The 25,049-nt window shown below is 37.8% G+C and overlaps 1 pseudogene; it reads left to right on the top strand.

Moving 5' to 3' along the window:
- Positions 1-2,522: 2,522 nt before the first annotated feature.
- Positions 2,523-25,049, top strand: part of LOC129514511 (40S ribosomal protein SA-like) — a 42,802-nt pseudogene continuing 20,275 nt past the window's right edge.

Here is a 25,049-nt window from a genome sequence, read left to right as displayed (position 1 = left end):
TGAGGTCAACCAGTTTGACTTGAAGGGGATTCACTGACTACCATGATATATTAAGTTTTTTGATATTACTATGCAAATTTATTGTTTCTATGCCCTTCTATTATTTTTTGCTCTTATTCATTTTGGAAATTGCATATTTTTATATTCATAACTTTAGTCAGTAATTATAGGAATGTTACATTTTCTGTATATTGCCTTTATCACTCTTATTAACTAAAATTACTGCTAGAAGGAAATTAATCAGACAAATTAGTATGCCTATTCATGAAACCTAGATTATAGTAAACCCCAAGATTAAGACTAATGAAACAATTACTTATTTAATCATTATTAAAAATGAGAACATTGCTCAGATATTTGACAGTAACTGCAGCAAGCTTTGAAAGCAGACAAATGAATGTGTTTTTCTTGACTGCTCTTTCATGAAAGCAAGATTATTATCACCTGCTGGGAGTTTTGCTTTCATATTTGCTATTTTCCCTAGGAAAAAAAGTCTCTCCTTACTAGAAAAAGAGAAAATTTAATTTCTCCAATAGACTTGTATCTTTGAAATTTAAGCTATTCTGACTGACTTTTTAAAATTTAAGATGTTCATGGAAATGTTCTTAAGTCAGGGCTATAGATACTTATGGGCACAATATTTTTGTTTCTTTATAATAATAAACACCACACTAGAATTATAAATATTTACTTAAAGTATTCCTTAAAACAAAATGAAAAAAAATTTAAGTTAAACATGTATTCAAAAGCAAAAGGTACTATATGGCTAATAATAAAAATCCATAATCCTTTCCTCTGTATGTTATGTCAGCAGTTTCCTGATGCCCAGTGACAACCATATTTAATCACTCCTGCTTTTAGGTCTTCTAGGTGAATGCCTTAATGTTGTATTGCTTTTCTTATTTCTCATTTTTAAAAATATTTTATTTATTTATTCATGAGATACACAGAGAGCTAGAGAGGCAGAGACACAGGCAGAGGGAGAAGCAGGCTCCATGCAGGGAGCCTGACATGGGACTCGATCCTGGGATTCCAGGGTCACACCCTGGGCTGAAGGCGGCGCTAAACCGCTGTGCCATCCAGCCATCCTCGCTTATTTCTCAATTTAAACACTAACAGAAAGTTAGTGTTTTTCTGCTATGATAGCCAAATATTTTATTCACACTACTTCCCTTATTTTATTTCCTTCCTTTCTAAAAAGTTCTGGGTTAGTAACTTTATTAGGTACCTTTGCTAATCTCAGTATTATATTAAAAGTATCTATTTCTTTTTGTATCAAATCCAAGCACTCTCTTGGTTCATGATATTGTAAGGTAAAAACAGCATTCCTAACACTTCATTACTCTATTTTCTACCATACTTGGGTTGTTAGAAAAAAATAGTGGATGAAATTTGAATTTTAGATAAACAACTAATTTTTTAGTATAAGTATGTCCCAAATTTGCATATGCTCATTATTCAGTGGATGAAGTGATATTTGGTTAATCAGACTTGAGAAAGAAGAGTATATTGGGGAGGATACAAAAAATAAGATAACCAATTTACCTGCATAACCCCAATAGCTGTAAGAGTTTGGGATACCAGATACTTCTTAATTGGGCACAGGAGACAAAGATTGGTGAAAGGAACATTTTATCTAAGGAGTAACTAGACTCCCAGATCACCTCCCCAAGGCATCATAGCCAGGCAAAATCCCAAATCAGAAGAATTTCCCAGCAGAGGAAATGAAGTTTCCATTTCTGGCAAAGTTGATATAAAGAGACTTAACTCAGGAACAGCAAGCAAAGCTAAGCATAGGGTGTAGCCCTGGATTGGGAGCATGAAGCTTGAGTGAAAATCAATGTTCTACACTGGGAGTCTTCCAGACTTCTTTTCCTTTTTGGCTCTCAGAATGCTGATGGCAGCACCATTGAGGAGTAGCCTGGAGAGTTCCCATCCTGTGCTCAAAAGACTGGATCAAAATAAAAAGTGTATAAAACTATCATTAGGACATCTCAAGTGAAATAGCATGGTCCTCTTCTTTTTTTTTTTTTTAAGACTTTATTTATTAATCATGAGAGACACACACAGAGAGGCAGAGATATAGGCAGAGGGAGAAGCAGGCTCCATGCAGGGAGCCTGATGTGAGACTCGATCCCGGGACTCCGGGGTCATGCCCTGAGCCAAAGGCAGATGCTCAGCCACTGAGCCACCCAGGCAACCCACATGGTCCCCGTCTTATTGCTCATGGTAAGAGCTATCAGTCCAAAGATTTTTTTTCCTCCTGCAAGCAGGGGTTTAGGACCTCATGTTTAAATATAAATTGCTGACCATGGAAAATGGAAAACCAAACGTTGGAATTTCCTAATGCAGAAGACAAAGACCAAAATGAGCAAGTAGAAAAAGGAGACTCGGTGGAAACAAAGTTGAGAAAGGAAAGAGAATAAAACTTAAAAAACAAAGAGCCTTTACACGCTACCTGGGTAGGGGTTCATACAGCCTTGATTTGCATTCCCGTCATTACTTAAAGGGAAACTTTCACGATGTCCAGAGCCCTTGATGTCCTGAAAATGAAGGAGGAGGATGTCCTCAAATTGCTTGCACCAGGAACCCACTTTGGTGGCACCATCCTGGACTTCCAAATAGAACAGTACATCTACAGAAGGAAGAGTGATGACGTCTACATCATAAATCTGAAGAGAACCTAGGAGAAGCTCCTGCTTGCAGCTCATGTCATTGTGGCACTGAAAACCCAGCTCATGCCACTGTCCTACCATCTAGGAATCCTGGTCAGTGAGCTATGATGAAATTTGCTGCTGCTACGGGAGCCACTCCTATTGTTGGCCACTGCACTCCTGGAACCTTCACTAACCAGATCCAAGCACCTTCCAGGAGCTGAGACTTCAGGTGGTTATTGATCCCAAGGCCAATCACCAGCCTCTCACAGAGGTGTCTTATGTTAACCTGCCTCCCACCACTGTGTCACACAGACTCTCCTCTGCATTCCGTGGACATTGCTATCTCCTGCAACAAGGGAGCTCACTCGGGGGGTCTGATGTAGTGGATGCCGGCCCAGGAAGCTCTGCACATGTGAGGCAACATTTCCTGTGAATAACCATGGAAGATCTGATCTGATCTCTACTGTAGAGATCCTGAAGAGATTGGAAAGGAAAAGCAGGCCTCTGCTGTGAAAGGCTGTGACCACAGAGGAGTTTCAGGCTGAATAGACTGCTCCAGCGCCTGAGTTCACTACTGCTCATGAGGTTGCAGACTGGTCTGAAGGCAGGTTGATGCCCTCTGTGCTCATTCAGCAGTTCCCCACAGAAGACTGCAGTGCTCAGCCTGCCGCTGAAGATTGGTCCACACCTCCCATTGCTCAGGCCACTGAATGGGTAGGAACAACCACTGGGTGGTCTTTTTTTAATTTTTTTTTTAAAGATCTTATTTATTCATGAAAGACACACAGAGAGAGGCAGAGACACAGGCAGAGGGAGAAGCAGGCCCCATGCAGGGAGCCCGACGTGGAACTCGATCCTGGGTCTCCAGGATCACACCCTGGGCCGAAGACGGTGCTAAACCACTGAACCATCCGGGCTGTCCCCACTGAGTGGTCTTAAGCTACTCTTGCACAAAGGCAAACAAAATGAAAATAAAGTTAACAGAAAATAAACAGTTCCTAAAAAAGAAGAATGAAAGAAAGAAACTGCAAGTAAAGTTCTCAAGAAGACAAGACTTTGCATTTTAAACAAGAATAGAATATCTTGGGCAGCACGGGTGGCTCAGCGGTTTAGTGCTGACTTCAGCCCAGGGCCTGATCCTAGAGACCTGGGATTCAGTCCCACATCAGGCTCCCTGCATGGAGCCTGCTTCTCCCTCTGCCTGTGTCTCTGCCTCTCTCTCTCTCTCTCTCTCTCTCTCTCTCTCTCTCTCTCCCTCTGTCTCCTATGAATAAATAAATAGAATCTTACAAAGAAATGGAATATCTTTGTGAGGGAGCTTCCTTTGAATAAGAAATAACTTTTTCAAACTACAAACTGGATAAGAATAAACCTTAAAATCAGTAAGATGTTTGGCATATATATTTGAGGCAGTCTTCCCAGAAGTAATATCAAAAGACAAAAGGTGAGAAATTGGAAGAAAAGTTAGGAAAATAATATTTTTCCAAGAGATACAACTAATGAATTATATGAATCCCAAAAAAGAGAACAGAACAAAATGTAAAAAATTATGAAGTAATGCATTTCCTAAAACTGATGAGCATAAGCTTTCAGATTGAAAGAGTTCATGAGTAATCCAGAAAAAAAAATCCACAAAAATCCCACTAACACTGGAGATATGGGTCACAGATTTCAGAACATCAGTGATGAAGAAAATAAAGGTCTCAGAAAGAGTGATGGAGAGCAAATGAGAATAGAAGAAAAGGAGGGAGGAGAAAATCACACCAAATAGTTCAAGTATTAAGCTCTTTTCAGCTTTTTATTTTTATTTTCATTTTATTTTTTTAATAAATTAATTTTTTATTGGTATTCAATTTACCAACATACAGAATAACACCCAGTGCTCATCCCGTCAAGTGCCCCCTCAGTGCCCGTCACCCATTCACCCCCACCCCTCACCCTCCTCCCCTTCCACCACCCCTAGTTTGTTTCCCAGAGTTAGGAGTCTTCATGTTCTGTCTCCCTTTCTGATATTTCCCACACAATTTTTCTCCCTTCCCTTATATTCCCTTTCACTATTATTTATATTCCCCAAATGAATGAGAACATATAATGTTTGTCCTTCTCCAATTGACTTACTTCACTCAGCATAATACCCTCCAGTTCCATCCACGTTGAAGCAAATGGTGGGTATTTGTCGTTTCTAATGGCTGAGGAATATTCCATTGTATACATAAACCACATCTTCTTTATCCATTCGTCTTTCGATGGACACTGAGGCTCCTTCCACAGTTTGGCTATTGTGGACATTGCTGCTAGAAACATCGGGGTGCAGGTGTCCCGGCGTTTCATTGCATCTGAATCTTTGGGGTAAATCCCCAACAGTGCAATTGCTGGGTCATAGGGCAGGTCTATTTTTAACTCTTTGAGGAACCTCCACACAGTTTTCCAGAGTGGCTGCACCAGTTCACATTCCCACCAACAGTGTAAGAGTGTTCCCTTTTCTCCGCATCCTCTCCAACATTTGTTGTTTCCTGCCTTGTTAATTTTCCCCATTCTCACTGGGGTGAGGTGGGATCTCATGGTGGTTTTGATTTGTATTTCCCTGATGGCAAGTGATGCAGAGCATTTTCTCATGTGCATGTTGGCCATGTCTATGTCTTCCTCTGTGAGATTTCTCTTCATGTCTTTTGCCCATTTCATGATTGGATTGTTTGTTTCTTTGGTGTTGAGTTTAATAAGTTCTTTATAGATTTTGGAAACTAGCCCTTTATCTGATACGTCATTTGCAAATATCTTCTCCCATTCTGTAGGTTGTCTTTGAGTTTTGTTGACTGTATCCTTTGCTGTGCAAAAGCTTCTTATCTTGATGAAGTCCCAATAGTTCATTTTTGCTTTTGTTTCTTTTGCCTTCATGGATGTATCTTGCAAGAAGTTACTGTGGCCAAGTTCAAAAAGGGTGTTGCCTGTGTTCTCCTCTAGGATTTTGATGGAATCTTGTCTCACATTTAGATCTTTCATCCATTTTGAGTTTATCTTTGTGTATGGTGCAAGAGATGGTCTAGTTTCATTCTTCTGCATGTGGATGTCCAATTTTCCCAGCACCATTTATTGAAGAGACTGTCTTTCTTCCAGTGGATAGTCTTTCCTCCTTTATCGAATATTAGTTGACCATAAAGTTCAGGGTCCACTTCTGGGTTCTCTATTCTGTTCCATTGATCTATGTGTCTGTTTTTGTGTTAGTACCACACTGTCTTGATGACCACAGCTTTGTAGTACAACCTGAAATCTGGAATTGTGCGTGCCCCCAGATATGGTTTTCTCTTTTAAAATTCCCCTGGCTGTTCGGGGTCTTTTCTGATTCCACACAAATCTTAAAATAATTTGTTCTCTCTGAAGAAAGTCCATGGTATTTTGATAGGGATTGCATTAAATGTGTAAATTGCCCTGGGTAACATTGACATTTTCACAATATTAATTCTGCCAATCCATGAGCATGGAATATTTTTCCATCTCTTTGTGTCTTCCTCAATTTCTTTCAGAAGTGTTCTGTAGTCTTTAGGGTATAGATCCTTTACCTCTTTGGTTAGGTTTATTCCTAGGTATCTTATGCTTTTGGGTGCAATTGTAAATGGGATTGACTCCTTAATTTCTCTTTCTTCAGTTCATTGTTAGTGTATAGAAATGCCATTGATTTCTGGGCATTGATTTTGTATCCTGCCACGCTACCAAATTGCTGTATGAGTTCTAGCAATCTTGGGGTGGAGGCTTTTGGGTTTTCTATGTAGAGTATCATGTCATCGGCGAAGAGGGAGAGTTTGACTTCTCTTTGCCAATTTGAATGCCTTTAATGTCTTTTTGTTGTCTGATTGCTGAGGCTAGGACTTCCAGTACTATGTTGAATAGCAGTGGTGAGAGTGGACATCCCTGTCTTGTTCCTGATCTTAGGGGAAAGGCTCCCAGTGCTTCCCCATTGAGAATGATATTTGCTGTGGGCTTTTCGTAGATGGCTTTTAAGATGTCGAGGAAAGTTCCCTCTATCCCTACACTCTGAAGAGTTTTGATCAGGAATGGATGCTGTATTTTGTCAAATGCTTTCTCTGCATCTAATGAGAGGATCATATGGTTCTTGGTTTTTCTCTTGCTGATATGATGAATCACATTGATTGTTTTACGAGTGTTGAACCAGCCTTGTGTCCCGGGGATAAATCCTACTTGGTCATGGTGAATAATTTTCTTAATGTGTTGTTGGATCCTATTGGCTAGTATCTTGTTGAGAATTTTTGCATCCATGTTCATCAGGGATATTGGTCTGTAATTCTCCTTTTTGGTGGGGTCTTTGTCTGGTTTTGGAATTAAGGTGATGCTGGCCTCATAGAATGAATTTGGAAGTACTCCATCTCTTTCTATCTTTCCAAACAGCTTTAGTAGAATAGGTATGGTTTCTTCTTTAAACGTTTGATAGAATTCCCCTGGGAAGCCATCTGGCCCTGGACTCTTGTGTCTTGGGAGGTTTTTGATGACTGCTTCAATTTCCTCCCTGGTTATTGGACTGTTCAGGTTTTCTATTTCTTCCTGTTCCAGTTTTGGTAGTTTGTGGCTTTCTAGGAATGCGTCCATTTCTTCTAGATTGCCTAATTTATTGGCGTAGAGCTGTTCATAATATGTTTTTAAAATCGTTTGTATTTCCTTGGTGTTGGTAGTGATTTCTCCTTTCTCATTCATGATTTTATTAATTTGAGTCTTCTCTCTCTTCTTTTTAATAAGGTTGGCTAATGGTTTATCTATCTTATTAATTCTTTCAAAGAACCAACTCCTGGTTCTGTTGATCTGTTCCACAGTTCTTCTGGTCTCAATTTCGTTGAGTTCTGCTCGAATTTTAATTAACTCTCTTATTCTGCTGGGTGTAGGATCTATCTGCTGTTTTTTCTCTAGCTCCTTTATGTGTAAGGTTAGCTTTTGTATTTGGGTTCTTTCCAGTTTTTGAATGGATGCTTGTGTTGCGATGTATTTCCCCCTCAGGACTGCTTTTGCTGCATCCCAAAGATTTTGAACAGTTGTATCTTCATTCTCATTAGTTTCCATGAATCTTTTTAATTCTTCCTTAATTTCCTGGTTGACCCTTTCATCTTTTAGCAGGATGGTCCTTAACCTCCACGTGTTTGAGGTCCTTCCAAACTTCTTGTTGTGATTTAGTTCTAATTTCAAGGCATTATGGTCTGAGAATATGCAGGGGATGATCCCAATCTTTTGGTACCAGTTCAGACCCGATTTGTGACCCAGTATGTGGTCTATTCTGGAGAAAGTTCCATGTGCACTTGAGAAGAATGTGTATTCAGTTGAGTTTGGATGTAAAGTTCTGTAGATATCTGTGAAATCCATCTGGTCCAGTGTATCATTTAAAGCTCTCGTTTCTTTGGAGATGTTGTGCTTAGAAGACCTATCGAGGGTAGAAAGAGCTAGATTGAAGTCACCAAGTATAAGTGTATTATTATCTAAGTATTTCTTCACTTTGGTTATTAATTGGTTTAAATATTTGGCAACTCCCACATTCGGGGCATATATATTGAGGATTGTTAAGTCCTCTTGTTGGATAGATCCTTTAAGTATGATATAGTGTCCCTCTTCATCTCTCACTACAGTCTTCGGGGTAAATTTTAGTTTATCTGATATAAGGATGGCTACCCCTGCTTTCTTTTGAGGACCATTTGAATGGTAAATGGTTCTCCAACCTTTTATTTTCAGGCTGTAGGTGTCCATCTGTCTAAAATGAGTCTCTTGTAGACAGCAAATAGATGGGTCCTGCTTTTTTATCCAGTCTGAAACCCTGCGCCTTTTGATGGGGTCATTAAGCCCATTCACGTTCAGAGTTACTATTGACAGATATGAGTTTAGTGTCATCATGATATCTATTCAGTCCTTGTTTTTCTGGATTGTTCCACTGAACTTCTTCTTAAAGGGGAATTTTAAGCGTCCCCCTTAAAATTTCTTGCAGAGCTGGTTTGGAGGTCACATATTCTTTCAGTTCCTGCCTGTCTTGGAAGCTCTTTATCTCTCCTTCCATTTTGAATGAGAGCCTTGCTGGATAAAGTATTCTTGGTTGCATGTTCTTCTCATTTAGGACCCTGAATATATCCTGCTAGCCCTTTCTGGCCTGCCAGGTCTCTGTGGAGAGGTCTGCTGTTACCCTAATATTCCTCCCCATAAAAGTCAGGGATTTCTTGTCTCTTGCTGCTTCAAGGATCTTCTCTTTATCTTTGGAATTTGCAAGCTTCACTCTTTTCAGCTTTTTAAAAGAGACATTTAAAATAATAAGAGTACTGTATAAGAATCCTGAGGGAAAATAATTTCCAACTAAGAATACTCTACTCAGCTAAACTACCAATTAAGTATGGAGGCAGAAATAAAATTTTTTCCAGACATGTCTTGAGATAAATGAAAATAATCAGAAGGAAAGGAAGAGAAAATAGAACTATATATTTCTATATTTTATAGAACTTAAGGCACTTCTTATGTACCCCATATCATATAATAGTCCCCAAAGCAATAGGAATTAAATATAGTACTGACACACATATGGCAAAGAAAAGTCACTCTTAGATTTCTAGGAGATACCAGAGCTTTATTAAGCAGGTGCTGAGCTCAGTAGGATTCAATTTTTTATAGGGTTAGTAGGATACTACTAGCAATGCAAACCTAAGTTACACTAATAAAATTATGGAGTCCACATTAAGGAAGATAACGGTTTTACTGTACTACGTCTGGGTCATACCACATTTGGAGCCTTGTGGGATTTGATTTATGTTGGGACATAGGCTGAACAAAGGAACAATGACTGTGAGGAGGATCAAAACCAAACAGTGAAAAGTTGTCATTTACATGTTATATTCACATAAGGAACATTTGGAGGAACCAAGGATTTAATCCCGTAGAAAGGAAGACCTACTGGAGCACATTATGGCTACTTTTTAAGTATTCTTATATAGAAGGAACAGATTTTATTCTGGATTGCTGCTAAGACTGGAGAGAGAGACACACAGAAGTTATAGGAAGCACTTGATGGAGCAATTTCTAATAAATGGTGAATGGTGGACCAAAAACAAATTCTCATAAATTATTTATTGACCCTTTGTTGGAATCATTTAGGGAACAGCCCGATGATCATCAGTTAAACACTTTGAGAGAGGATCCCCACATTGGAATAGAAACTGTGCCAATTGCGATGTAAAGTATGATCTAGGTCTAAAATTCTACGTTCTTAGATATTTCAGTTTGATATTCAGTCCCCCAATACTGATTATTCAATAAATAAATATTAGCATATCAAATATGTCAGGAAACAAAAAAGACACCGTCCTACCTACTGCAATGTTAAATCCAGCAGAAGGGCTAGTAATTAAGCAGATAATTGCTGAAATAATTAATTTTAACTGTAAAGAACATTATGAAGAAGTAAAGAATATTATGGTAATAAATGACACATGATCTAATCTAGTTTGGAGGGACAGCGAAGATTTCTTTACAGAAGTGATATTTAAGCTGAGACCCAAAGGTTAAGTTAGACTCTATGCAACTACTCTAGATTCAGGGTTGAGGTTCAGCAAAGTGTCTTGGATTAGGAAAATGTACATAACTGAAGCAAAAGATTCTAACTTAGCACTCAGCCAATCTTACAAATGTCCCTTATCATCTCCCCTGTTTATTGATGTGCTATTAATATTGTCTGGAGGTGGCTTTTCTGCTTTCTGGGAAGTCCTCTTGCTCACAGCCTAGCTGTTTTGCTTTGGGTTCATACTTTGGGAACTTTTAGTTTGATTGAGTGATTTTATTATTATTTTATTGTTGTTGTTGGCTGTGACTGACACCAGGACCTACTTCTCAGGCACTCAGATGAGTCAGATTCTGAATTATAGACCTCGAAGGCAAATGAGATTGCTTTCCTGCCCTTGACTTTAGAGCTCAAAATACTGTGGTTTAAATGCCACCCGCGAAACAAAGCAGTGAGTGAGGAATGGCTGTAGGAATAAATGAACTCATCCTTCTCCTAAGTGTATTTCAGAAACCTACAGAGTGAAATCTTTCATCTAAATTAAAGATGGACCCTCACAAAACTTCAAAGAGTTTGATGATATGAAAGGAGCAGCCGGGGCCTATGAAGTGCTGGTGAATAATTACAATCTGAGATTTATTGGTGACCACTCTTGTGTCATTAAAAGGTTGGCTGACCAGATAAAACCAGGCATTGGCTAGAGGGAGAAGTCTGGAGCCTCTCAGTCTTTTGAAATTTCTAAGGAGTTTTCCAAGGGGAAAATCAGTATTCACATGCTATATAGGAAGATCTTTACATAGACCTAATGGATTCATCTGGCTCAGGATGCTTCATTTGACAACATCCGATTCAGTGCCTGAGAAATGTCATTATGCTTTAGATCTTAGGGATATCCATCATGCCTGCTAAGAGTTGAATGGAACGTTCTTACGTTTGCGGGGGATGTTATCGAATCTACAGTGTTGGTTAGCTTCAGATCAATTTAGCAAAAGAACGTTTTATAATGGCATTTGACACAAACCATTTCAAGGACTATGTAATCAAAAAAGTGTCACCTATAACATGATTATGTGGACATTCTTGACTGAGTTTTCATAGCGTTGAGTAGTTCTTATAGTGTGACTCAAGGTAAGACACCCAGATAGTGGCTTTTGTTTAATACCCAGGATAGTGAGGTTTCTAAATGCTATGAGCACCAGGTCCTTTTAATAATAGAGCTTACAGATGAGGTCTTCAAGTCCTATAACTAAGTGTCAAATTGTCACACTAAAATTGAAAGCTGAGCATTTTGTCAGTGACAGTTTTTATTCTCACTCCAAAATGTTTAATTTTTAAAATAATTGTTTTGTTGCACAACTACCCTAGAAAAGATAATTCATAACAGCTAGTTTACTTTTAAAGTGATTTCTCATCTGAAAAAAAAATGCATTGTTTTTGAACTGAGTATTTTGAAATTTTGCAGACGTTGTTACAAATCATACCCCCATTCACCTGAAGTAAGATCACAGGTGGTGTTCCTGTGTGAGTCAGGGGATGTTGAGAATTCTAGAGGTAACATCTGGACCTTAGTGTGGTATTGGTAGGCTAATTAGGACTGGAGCTGATTGCTTTTCTTAATTGCTTTATCTTCTAGTTAATATTAGACCTGTAGACCAGATGGATGGTGAATTGTGACAGGTAAATGAAGAATTTGGGGGGAGAAATCATGAGCATACTTTTAGTAACAATTGGGTAATTAAGTTAGGGTTTTTAGGATGGAGACTTTCCTTTTTCAAGCCTGTCCCCTGAAATGTGCCGTTCCTCGAGCTCCTTACAGCTTTCAGAAACATGATATGATTTATTTTCAGAGGTATGCTTTGCTATGTTGGGTGAGGTCAAGAGCCTCGAGAGTGAAGATGACAGTCCTGTAAAGAGAGTGAAGAGAACCTGGCAGGCAAAGTTAGTCCCAGCAAAACAAAGTAGAAATCGGAGCAATAATGTGATGGTTGAACAAATTACATAAATTACGCAAGTTCCTCATTTTTTATATGGGCTTTTCCAGTGTATGATTTTACAGTTCTGACTTTTTAAAACATTTTTATCCAAGTGGCTTTCAGTGGAACCTTATCTGTACAGACAAGTCTAATGTTGGATATTTGTATTCTCCTGCAGTTTTGAAGTTTGATTACCTATTGAGAGAATCTTGAGACCTAAATGAATGGTTGAAGGAATAAGACAAAGTTGTTGATTTCCCCCCTAGATACTACCTTCTTCCCCCCCATACCATTTTCCCTGTGGTAATGTGTAGTATTCTTTAGGCAAGGAAACATTTTGCCTTGCTATTTCACTGGAGTAAAGTAATTTTTAATTAGATATTACTATTTTCTCAATTCTACAAAGAATTTAAACCTCATGACATAAGTGGTAAATGACAAAAAATATTTTGACACGTGTGAATGGCGTTTCTGATTCAAAGGCTAAATTCATGCAAGTGTCATTATTTTGTTAATTTTTCATTACAGTGTCCAACTTGAGGGATGTGTATTAATACAACATAGGATCCAAAAGCAAAAATAAAAGTCTATATACCCAATTCTAGCTACAGCACATGCCAATAGTGTGGTGTCTGCTGTTTTGTAAAAAGACTGAGGAGGTTTCTTAATCAAATTTCTTACAAATCTTTGATGTCTGCTTATTTATTTTCTGCAGAGCATCAGCCTCTTCATGTTTGATGTCCCAGTAGCAAGAGCCTGTTTCTGTTGAGTTTGATTATAGAAAGCGAGGCATGCTTACAGGGAACCCAGCTGGAAATATCCAGCTTGCTGCCTTAGTTTCTTTCATCCTGGAAGAGAAAGGAGGATGAAGAGCAGTTATAGAATTGGCAATTGTACTACTGGCAGAGCCTCAAATGATATTTATTCTATTCTACTCACTTGCAACCAGAGAGTTCATTTTTGCAGCAGATGGAAGGTGGATAGCATGCAAATGCTTGAATTAAATACACTGTAATGCTTCGAAACCCTGACCATTGGTGTCTGTTACCTAACAGTGTTGTTTGTAGACATACTTTACGGCTGTTACACTGGTGCTTATTTAGAACAATTTTTAAGAAAAGGTAAAGTGATTTGTTTGGTTCTAGTTTCCTACCAAATATTTGAACAGGAGACAGGTGACCCTTAAAATGAAGGGGAAAAGTACAAAAGTTTAGGATTTGGCCATGTTTCAACAACTGTTAAGTTTTAACAATCCTGGTAATATGTTCAGTCTCTTAAAATGTTAGGGGACTGATATTTCTTCACTTATTTTATGGGAAGAGAATTAGATTAATTGTGAGAGGATGTCACTGGGGGACCTTTGGTTAAGGGTCACTTTTGAGTTTATTCCTAGAAAGGAATGAAACTGCTAGTTTCATTAATTTTCAATAATTTTCTATTATGTCTGGTGACCATTTCCAGGAAAGTTTGGTTAGCCAAGCCACATGGATTCTTGGTCTCTATTTGTAATTTGCCAAAAGGGATGTCTCCCCACGGAAATTGTTACACTTGTTTTTATAATATTGGCATCTGTAAGCTCTTCATGGTACAAGGAATAAAATATTGAGAAGGAGGCTAAAAAGATCTCTATCCTGAGATCTAGCAAGTGGAAACACTCTCTTTGGAAAGTCTCATTGTCCCTCTTACATATGCTGGATAGTAGGAAAAATCATTCCGGTAGTGAGAGAAGTATCATGTATTCAACTTTTTAAATTGTCTCTGATGGGACTGGACTTGGTTTTAATTTATATATTGTAACTTAAAATGATATTCTTCGGAAATCAGCAATTTGTCGTAAGCATCAAACACCTCAGACATTCAAATCAGAATCAGGATGGTATTCATCCAGTCGACGAATATTTATTAGGCCAGACACAAGGTATTTGTGAGACAAAGTGAGCAGCATGAACATACCTCCATTTTCATGGAACTTTTCACCTTGGTGAAGTAATGCAAAATAATGGGAAATTTTTACTTTAGTTCTATACTTTATATTACAAAAAGAAAACTTGTGGATAATTCTCAGCAGACCATGCAATCAAGATATTTTTTGTTGGTTGGTTTGTGCTCATTTAGATCCGTGCACATTGTGTGTTTCTGATTTACTTGTTGTCACAAGTATTTTTTTAATACTTAATGTATTTTTTAATACTTAATGTATTTTTTTAATACTTTTAATGTCCCATTAGCATTTTTTAGACGAGTATCAGCTGTAAGTGACAGACTTTTTTTAATGTTGGGTCCTGAAATAATGTTACTTATGAAAGAGTTAATTTATTAGCAGTGATTTTATTTGTTCTAATGCCTAAGCTAATCCAATTGCAACATTAATTGAAGTTCTTTCTTGCCTTGCAGAATTTAACACATACTAGATACTCATGATTATACAAAGGCATATCAGCCTGCTTTTTAAAAATTTACTTTGTCTCTCTTAAGGACATATAATTAGCGATTCTGAACCTATTAATTGTGGATAATCTTACTAATAAATCTAAAGCTTATTAGCCATACATAATGTTTAGAAAACATACAGATTATGCTTTTGCATTCAAAGTGAAGAAACAACTCTGACGATTATATGATTTCTGCAATTAGTGCAAACCAGAAATTCTCTGTGGAGGAATGAGCCATTGATTACTTGTTAGCTCTGCTACAACTGATTATTTTATAAAAATAAAATATCAAAAGTTGTGAATGATTTAATTTTTAAGATAAGTTAGGAAGGATTATAAGGTTAGCCTTATAGCAATTCTATTATTATTATGAATTTTACATTATGATATACTTTCTTGACAGGAAGAGAAAGAAATAGAATTGCTTGTAAACCCGGATATGGGTACATGGGAGGGGTTTGGATATGTGACTTGTATTTGTCCTGTGTTTACGATGGAAGCATGTGTGATAGACTTTGGCCCAGACAGAACCAGAAAGCCTCCTGTCCTGATTCCCCTTTAACCCCTCACCTCCACCTATATGCTCTCATTTCACATTATTCTGAAAATTTTACTTGAATAGTTTTCAAGGTATTGCCCATTCAGATTCAGCAGGTAAAATGGCTGAGAGAAAAATTCCCATTGCAAAGAGAAAACGTTTTTTGCTTTTCCTTCTTCTTAAAAATTGAAGTATAATGAGCATACAATGTTACGTTTGCTTCAGGTGTACAATATAATGATTCAACAACGCTATATGTTATTCAGTGCTCGTGATAAGTACACTTGAATCCCCTTCTATTTTCTCCATGCCCCCCCCCACCTACCTCCCCTGTGGTAACCATCGGTTTGTCCCCTGAAGAGTCTGTTTTTTTGCGCTTTTCCTTTATTCATTTGTTTTGCTTCTTAAATTGCACATATGAGTGAAATCAAATGGTGTTTGACTTTCTCTGACTGACTTATTTCACTTAGCTTTGTACTTTCTAGATCCATTCATGTTGTTGCAAATGGCAAGATCTCACTCTTTTTTTATGACCAATATTCCATTGTATAAATGTACATGTGTAGTGTGTATGTATGTATATGATGTATCCATTCATCTATGGAAGGGCAGGCACTTGGGTTTCTTCCTCACGTTGGCTATTGTAAATAATGCTGCAGTAAATATAGGGGTGCTGCATATGTCTTTTCAAATAAGCGTTTTTTGTTTATTTTGGGCAAATATCCAGTAGTGGAATTACTGGATCATATGGTAATTCTATTTTTATTTTTTTGAGGAACCTCCATGCTGCTTTCTACAGTGACTGGATCAATTTACATTCCTACCAACAGTATACTAAGATTCCTTTCTTTCTCTATATCCTTACCAACACTTGTTATTTCTTCTCTTTATGATTCTAGCCATTCTGATAGGCATAAGGTGATCTTTCACTGTGGTTTTGAGTTGTATTTCCCCCAATGATTAGTGATATTGAGCATCTTTAAATGTGTCTGTTGGCTCTCTGTATGTCTTCTTTGGAAAAATGTCTATTCAGGTCCTCTGCCCATTTTTTAATTGGATTGTTTGGCTTATTGGTGTTGAGTTATATTAAGTTCTTCTTGTATTTTGCATGTTAACTCCTTATCTCCTTATCAGATATATCACCTGCAAATATTTTTCCCTTTCAGTAGGTTGTCTTTTTGTTTTGTTGATGATTCTGTTTGTTCATGGTGATGAAAATGGCTGAGAGAAAAATCCCATTGTGAACCGAAAACATTTTGATGAATACATTTCAACCTTCCTCTCTATTTAACCACAATATTTACTTCTTGATTTGATTTAGATAGATTTCACTTTTTTTCCCTTTTCTCTCTCTCTCTCTCTCTCTTTCTTTCTTTTTTTTTTTTTTTTGGTCTGGTGGTCCTGTGTCTTTATTATAAGCTGTCTCAAATAATTTTTGAAAATAGATTACTTGTTTGTAAGAGTCAGAGTCTAGTCAGGAAAACAGAAACCACTCTAAGGACTTCAAATAGAGGGCATTTACTAAGATAATTAGTAACATAGGTGACAGGAGAGCTAAAAAAAAAAAAAAAAAAACAGAGAAAGGAGAAAACCCCAACATTAGCAGCAGCAGGAAACAGCTAGCACACCTAAGTGTAAAAGGATAGGGTGAATGGAGAAGAGGTTGTCTCTCAGACCTTAGATGCCAGACCAGTCAGTGCCCCCGTCTGGTAGAAGCTGCAGCAGGGCATGCCACCAGAATGACTACTGTGGAAGCATAAAATATCTTTCCTCCCCTCTCTCCACCATGCCCTCACCTCAGCCCCAATCTCCTACCAGTATCTCCTTTTGACCAGACCAGAAGCCCGCACGCACAAGCCTGGGAAACACTCTGCAGGGTCAGCATCCCTGTGGCACAGGATAGAAGAAGGGTGAAGAATGGATTTGTAAGCCAACAAGCCAAAGAAGATTTGGCTCAATCAATCAATACCAATCATCTTCTACTTATATTTGCATTTTCTTTCAGAGAGAATAAAGTGATTAGTGCTCATTTTAAAATTAGCATTGTATACTTTAGTTGGCTTTCAAAAATCTTGATGTATCCAGTTATCAAGAGGGAAACTGCAAGCATTATTCACCTACTCTTTACCGTAGCATTTTGTTAGCTGAATGTAAAACACAGAGAATGGATTACTTGGAGAACTTGGGTTAACTTTTTTTCCTACTGAAAATGTTTAGAGAAAAGTTAGAGAGATACCTGGTTAAGTTGTCTAAATACAGTTCTTAGAATCTGGTAGTTCTTTATAGTAGATGACCATGATAGCACTATCAATTTATAGGTTATATCAATCAAGTTTATAATTCTCTCATTATTAGACATTTATTTTCAGATAGAGATCAATTAGTTGGACTTCAAGGACTTAGAAGGTACTCTGGAAAATAGAGAAGTATATAAAAAATCTGCCTGGATTTGCAACCTTCTTAAGATGATATAACAGAGCAATCAGTAGGTGTTCATGTCTAGAGATTTTCAGGATGTAAAGCAGGTCAGAATGATCCTCTCAGCTTATTTATAAGGGGAAAAAATGCTTCTTATTATTTTAACAAGAAAATACATATCTTACAAACATTTGTGATATACAGAGTTTTGGTAAAATTTAAATGGTTAATATTGAACTTTGGTTGAATACTGTCAAATTCCACGTGATGCTTTGGAGACCTGTATAACTGTTCTCTCTTTAATTACCTTGCTTAGGAATTTGGTTCCATTCAGACAAAATCCCTAGATCTTTTTCATTTACTGGAAAAGACTTTTCCCTCATGCTTTCAAAAATGGTATAAAACTTGAATACATTTTCCAGGAAGAATGATCTTATTTTATTAGAATCGAGCTATTTTACTAATATTATATTAAAACAAAATTACAACCACAGTTAACAAAATGGTTTTATTCTCCTTACCTCTCTTCCATCTTTTTGAAGCCTATATATACTCTAGAAAACTAATAATAATAATAGTGATTAAATGTAATCACCATAATTATTATATTCACATATAATAATATATAATTTTATTATTATGTCTAGTTTCAAGGTAGTAGACAGTGACTTTGGTATTTCTCTATAGGTTTCTTTGCAGAGAAAAAGTATTCTACAAATTAGCATTTTTCTATCAAATGGTAATTCCATAGGCATTCGCTGTAGAGTATAGGACTTCTTCCACTATGAAGGAAGAATGACCAGTGCCGGGGACTCCTGGGTGGCTCAGCAGTGTAGCACCTGCCTTTGGCCCAGGGCCTGATCCTGGAGACCTGGGATGGAATCCCATATTGGGCTCCCTGCAGGGAGCCTGCTTCTCCCTCTGCCTGTGTCTCTGCCTCTCTGTCTCTCATGAATAAATAAATAAAATCTTTAAAAAAGAAAAGGAATGATCAGTGCCTACATCATAGTGTTGCTATGATAGTTAATATTTGTGAAGAGCTCAGACTAGTTAGTGCTTGACACATGGTAAATGCTGAAGAAGCTCATGGTGAATAAATAAATCCATAAATGAGTCTATATTCTATCCATGCATTTTAATTCCCATCTTCATTCCAGAGCTATGACTTTCTCTCTGTGCTTGAATTCCCACCCCTCTTTCTGTTTATCTAAATCCTGTGATTAGGAACTTGTTCAGATTCTCCCTCTTAAGACTTTTGTGACAACTGCTGCCTTTGCTGACTTCACCGTTCTCACTGCATTACACTTATGCACAAATACAGTGTGTTTTTATTTAGCCCTTAGCATTGGTTGTTATGCAGGACAGAGCATTGGAATTCCCTGGAGAGCTTTTCTAAAATATATATCCCCGGGCCTAACCCTCAGAATTTTAGATTCAGTAAGTCCTGGCTAGCACCAAAAACGTGCACATTTTGATTAAAGCTCTCCAGTAAAACTGATATAAGCCCCTAGTTAAGATACTCTGATAAAAATAATCTTGAGTATGTACATTTTCTTTCTCAAGGAAACTATAAATTTCTTAAGGACACGGACCATGCTTTCTTTCTTGTGCATCTCCCAGTGCTGGAAACATGACCACTACTGAGTAACACTCCTCTATCTTGTTTGGCTGCAGGATGGCTGAGTGTGGGCCCTAGGATATGCATCGTTAAGGGATTTGCATGGATCATTCACCTATTGCCACAGCTATGCTGTGCGATGAGTATCCACAAAACTTCAGTGACATACAATGAACGTTTCATGTTTATATTTCTGGAATCAGCAGGAATAGGCTAGGTTCTCAGCTGAACTTACTGGGCTTACTCACATGTTTGGGTATTTGCGAGCTCAGCTGGCTGCTGACTGGGCCCACTTTATAGTCTGCAGTTCAATAGCTTACTTGTGCATCTGTGAATTGGCTCTGTTCCACATACCGTTGATGCTCCTTCTGAGGCCATTAGGCTAGTAAATGCAAATTTATCATGAAAAGAGAACAAGAGGATAAGCCCAGATATCTAAGCCCATTTAAAGCCCCTATTTGCAATGTAATGGCCAAAGCAAGTCACGTGGTAAAAGTCTGTTTATGAGGGGAGGGTACAGCACAATTACATTGCAAAAACTGTAGACAGAGTGAAGTGGGAAGAACCAATGGCATTTTCCCCAAACTACCGCAGTGGGGCTCCAGTTAATGTCTCTTCTGAGCAGACCCTACTCTGAGGCCTTACTGAAGGTTGATTTTTGTTGTATACAATCACAATCAAGATGTTTTTAAAAACAATCTTACCACCCATGAATAAGCAAGCAAGTAATCTTATTCAGAGGGGAAAAAAAGTTGCAAATAAACAATCACACTAATGCCCCATCATTTGCCATTAAATAGGGAAATACCACCTAGTATTTCACAGACTTGACACTACCTGGGTAATATGTCACACTTCATTAAATGAGAACATCAAATACAGAAAACAAAATATCTGTTGTTCAATAAGATTATTTATGACTTGAACAAGGTTTGAGAAATTGTCAGCATGATGTATTTGAATTCAAGAAATTAAACCAAGCACTGTGACTGGAAAAGTGTTAAAAAACACCACAAATTTGTTTTAAAATGATTCAGCATCTTTTTGTCACTTGTGATTTGACTGCTGGTTTCATCTTTATTACCTGCGGTGCTGCTTAGTGAACTGTTGCAAAACAAACCGTGCAGTCTATCATGGAAGTTCAATTTACTATTGCCAGAGAATCATCTTGGGTTTGAAAGAGAGTCTGTGCTAAGTGCCTCAGCTTTCAGAAAGGCCACACCATCTCTTTATGTAAGGGACGTCATCTCCTAAAGGGCCAGAAAACTAAAACATTGCAAAGCAATCACATAAGTTATTTATATAATATGTTTTTTTCATCAGCAAAATAAATTACTATGACAATTTTTCTAATTAATATGCTAATTTTCTAGGTTTTTAAAAAATACTTTAATTATTCATGAGAGACAGAGAGAGACAGAGACACAGGCAGAGGGAGAAGCAGGCTCCATGCAGAGAGCCCGATGTGGGACTCGATCCTGGGGATCCAAGATCACGCCCTGGCTGAAGGCAGGAGCTAAACCACTGAGCCACCCAGGGATCCCCGAATTTTCCATTTTTAATTCTTTCCTTGCCCCCAAGTCACTCTTGGAAGTAGGATTGATCAAAATACAAATATTATATAAACTGTAGTAAGGGAAATTGCTTTCATTCCTGCTTTGTCCTTACTCTATCATGGGATTTTAGATAGATCACCTAATTAATCAATATTCTTATCTATAAAAGCAGACAGTTTGGGTAAATGAATAGCAAGGGTCCTTGCCTATGTAGCCAAATAATAGATAAAAAATCTGAAGTAAACTCTGAGTCAGTGGGATAAATATCTTTGTTCATATAGGAGAAGGCTATGTAGCAGCACCCTGTGTGGATAGACTTCTATTGAAGGTGTTATGCTAAGTTTTGCTTGGGTTTCCTTTCTAGGAAGGAAGGATGGTAACTTATAGGATAAAGAAAAGAAAAGACAGCACAGACAGAGGTTAATACTAAGATGTGGGTGTGTGCAATATACCTAGTAGAGTTCAATTTTATCACCTTTTACCGATGGAGACTTTAAATCACACCTATGGGAATAAATGAGGCAAATTGGTATTTTGATGTAACTGAAACGTTTCTTCTGAACTTTTCTAATTGCTAGAGAAGAGAAAAACTGAGAAAGGCGTATAATAGGCTCTTTCTCTGTTAAGCAGAGACATTTAGAATTTTACATGAATGTGACTATGATGGAGCCAGAGAACAGGCCTATTTTTCTGGAAAGTCAAGAACATAGCATTCCACAGCACTAAGGACCTTCTCCCTCTTGTATACACACAAATTTTATATATATATATATATCAAATTCCACTTTGGGCAACACAGCACCAATGGGAGCAGGCTGATTGCAAAGCGAGGCCCTCAAGAAAGTGGAGGTTAAAGCCTCAGTTTTACTTTCTTAAATAGAAAATTCTGTGGAACTAACATCGTAGCCTCTCTTTTAGTCACAAAGAAGGAGTAGTTGCTTGGGAAATTCGGAAAAAAAGCTTTAGTTCCTCTACATACTTTCTGATAGAACTTTGTAGCTAGTGCCACTTGGAGCAAAGAAGACTCAGCAAGCACTTGGGCAAGCCAGGCTGGGTGTAGGGCACCTTATAATTAAGCGAAGTTGCAGGATGGTTCTACAAGGGCGTGCAGAACATCACCCGGCCCTGCACTTGGTACCATCCCGTATTAGCCTGGGAGGCAGTGAAGGTCATAATGGGGATGAAGCCAGGGGCAGATAATTATTTCAAAATGTTTATTTTCAACAGAGCTTGAATCTTGGTGTCTTGTATATGGATAAACAAGCAATGTTGGAAAAGCACAGTGCTATGAATGTTTTATAGACAAATGATATCTCAGTGTCAAAACTACTTATATATCTATGCATTTTTAACTTGGTTTGGCTGCCACAGTGAGACAAGCTGAAACTGAAGCACAGTTATTTTCAGGACTTAGAAGTTTAAAAACCCAAACTGCATGGTATTGTCTTAGGATGGAGAAATGAGGACATACCCATTCCTGTAGTGGCAAAAAGGTGAAAGCATGGAAAAATGGATGATTGATGCCTAGATTTATAACTTGGTGCTTACGTATTATAAAGACCATCAAGATATTCAACAAGAAAAGGGAGTAATGTATTTTTGGGTGATATCTTGTATATTAGTATAAGTATTCTATTTAATTTGCATATAGAAAAATTGGGGTCCTGTTTCCATTAAAAAAAATTGCGACTGAATAGATCAAGAACATTTCATCGTGTGACTAATTCTTTGGACCACCATTTCCCTATCAGAAAACTAACCTGAGACCCATCTATTGCCAGGGATGTATTTAATTAGATAACAGCTTTTAATTAGATAGGACCATTCACCCTGCTTACTTTCCATCTTTCTCTCTCCATGAGCCATTTCTCCATCAGAGGGATGCAATTATTCCAGTTCCCCTAAAGAAGATACTTTAAAGTACAGTAGTTAGCTGTCAGAAGGACAAGCCTAATTCTTAGTTACGAAAGCATTTTCCCAATAGAAATCTTCCTTTCATTCTGGGTAGACATATTTGTATCGGTTTCTAGCTTTATTGGGCTCAATTATCTCCTTCTCGGAGAGCTAAATTCTCTTGTAACTGTTCAGAATTAAACAAATTCCTCAATTCCAGAAAACTTTCTAGCTGTTTTTAGCTCTAGCCAAACTGTCTACTTTACCTAAGTAAGTACCTAAAACATGACACATAATAAACATGCCCAGCGGAAACATAATGGAACCAAATAATTTGGAAGTATTTCCCGTAATATGTGGAATTTTAATAGATGCAAAGTTTAAAAAAACAGACATCAAATATTTGGGCAATTATGGGCTAAATGAACAGATTTCTTTAGGAATTATCAGACTGTTTACTGATAGGCATAAGCTCATCGGCATCAGACTTCCAGATCTTTCTCCTTCCATTGTATTTTCATGGGAGGAGGAAGCCTGGGGGAGAGAGATTTTTCATTTGAGTAGTTAGTAATATCACACTTTTGTTTGGTTTTCTTTGAAACCAGCATTTGACAATATCCTTCCTTTATGTTGCTATTACAAAGTTTAAAAATGTTTCTGTGGTTCCCTTTGTAAAGGAAAAAGGAGAACTCGTTTTGTGTGACTGTCAATACGTGTTGGGTTACTTGTCAAGATGAACCAGGTACATTGGAATGCACAATGTCTAAGTTTTGGCCTCTCACCCTTTACTGTTTAGATAGAGGTGTCACAGCCCAATAGGCCAAGAATGATTGATAAAATTTTAACATTAAAGAAAATTATACTTAAAAATATAGTAGCTTATTTGATACTATACTAATATTAGAGCATATGTTATTGAACTATGGTTATTTGGTGGGTGTATACTAGAAATGATAACCTATATAATATTTGGTTTTAACTCATGTTATCATCCCATTTGCTAAGTCTTTTTTCTTTTAATTTTTAATTTTTTTTCCATTTGCCAAGTCTTAACTCAAGCTACCATCATCTCTTTCCTGGATGATTGTAATCAACTTATGCTGGTCTCCCTGCTTCTATTAATGTCCCACTACAGATTATTCCTTACCAGTGGCCACTGTGACCCATTTAAAAATTTAAGCCAAGTTGTATCCCTCTGATGCTCTAAATCATAAGTTGGCACCATCTGGTAGGCAAAAATCTAAAATGGCCCCCGAGATTCCCACCTTTTCTTGTACATACCCTGTGTGATTATTTGGAAGAATACTTCTTGATTGTGAAAGACAGGATTGCACTCTTGAAGTGTTACATGGCAAAATAGATTCTTCAGATGCAATTAAGTTACCAAATTGGTTGACCTGAATTAATTAACCCTACCTAGGCTTGACCTAATTGTGTGAGCCCTTTAGAGAGGTCTTGGTCTCCCTAGAGGTCACACAGGTTTGATGTCAGCAAGATGCCTTCCCGCTGAGCTGAAAGAAAGCAGCAATGTTGTGAGGTGGGGTAGGGTGGGGTGGGAGGGGTGTGCAGATGGCCAAGGTCTATGGGTAGCTTCTAGTTGCTGTGAGTAATGTCTAGCTCACATGCAGCGAGAAAATAGAGACCTCAATACTACAATGACAGGGAGATGGATTTTGCCAACATCCTGAAGAGATGGGAAGAGGATCCCAAGCCTTAGATGAGATCGTAGCCCCTGCCAATATCTTACTTTCAGCATGGGAAGACTGAGTAGAGAACCCACTATGGTATGCCCAGACTCTCGACCCACAAAAACCATAAGATACTGAATTTGTGTTGTTTTAGATTTTTAAGTTTGTAGTAGTTTATTATGTAGGAAACTAATAAACTATCCATCTCTCACTGAAGAAAATATAAAATGACTTGAGTAGGTATTTTGGGTTTTATTCTGGCATTTGGTCCTGACTCTCTCTGCCTTATCATCTTCTATCCTTCCTTCACTGCCACCACATTGTTCTCTTTAGAGTTCTCAGAACACTCGTGCATGCTCCTGCCATAGGGTCTCTGGCTCTGTTCTTATTTTTCCGCCTTCGTGGAGCTTCCTGCCCCAGCAATCCACACACCTCCTGTCACACATCATTCAGGTTCTTATCAGAGAGCTCCTCCCTGGTTACCTTGATTAGTCAGGATAGGCTAGGTTTTGCAGTGGCAACAAACAATTCCCAAATCTCACTGACTAAAAATAAAAGTTTGGTTTTCATTTCCCTGTATGTCTAGTTTGGATCAGAAAAGAGTTCTGCTCATCGTGGGCATGAGGGACCCAGGCAGATGGAAATTCCAACATTTCATAATGCCACTATTTCATCTTTCTTTTGATTAGCATTAGCATAGTGTGTATATATAACCCTGTCTATCCCTTTACTCTCCCCCCATCCCTTT

Source organism: Nyctereutes procyonoides, unplaced genomic scaffold (genome assembly GCF_905146905.1).
Source record: "Nyctereutes procyonoides isolate TBG_1078 unplaced genomic scaffold, NYPRO_anot_genome, whole genome shotgun sequence".
Lineage (NCBI taxonomy): Eukaryota > Metazoa > Chordata > Mammalia > Carnivora > Canidae > Nyctereutes > Nyctereutes procyonoides.
The sequence above is the reverse complement of the archived record's forward strand: the minus strand, read 5'-3'. Positions and strand labels throughout refer to the sequence as shown.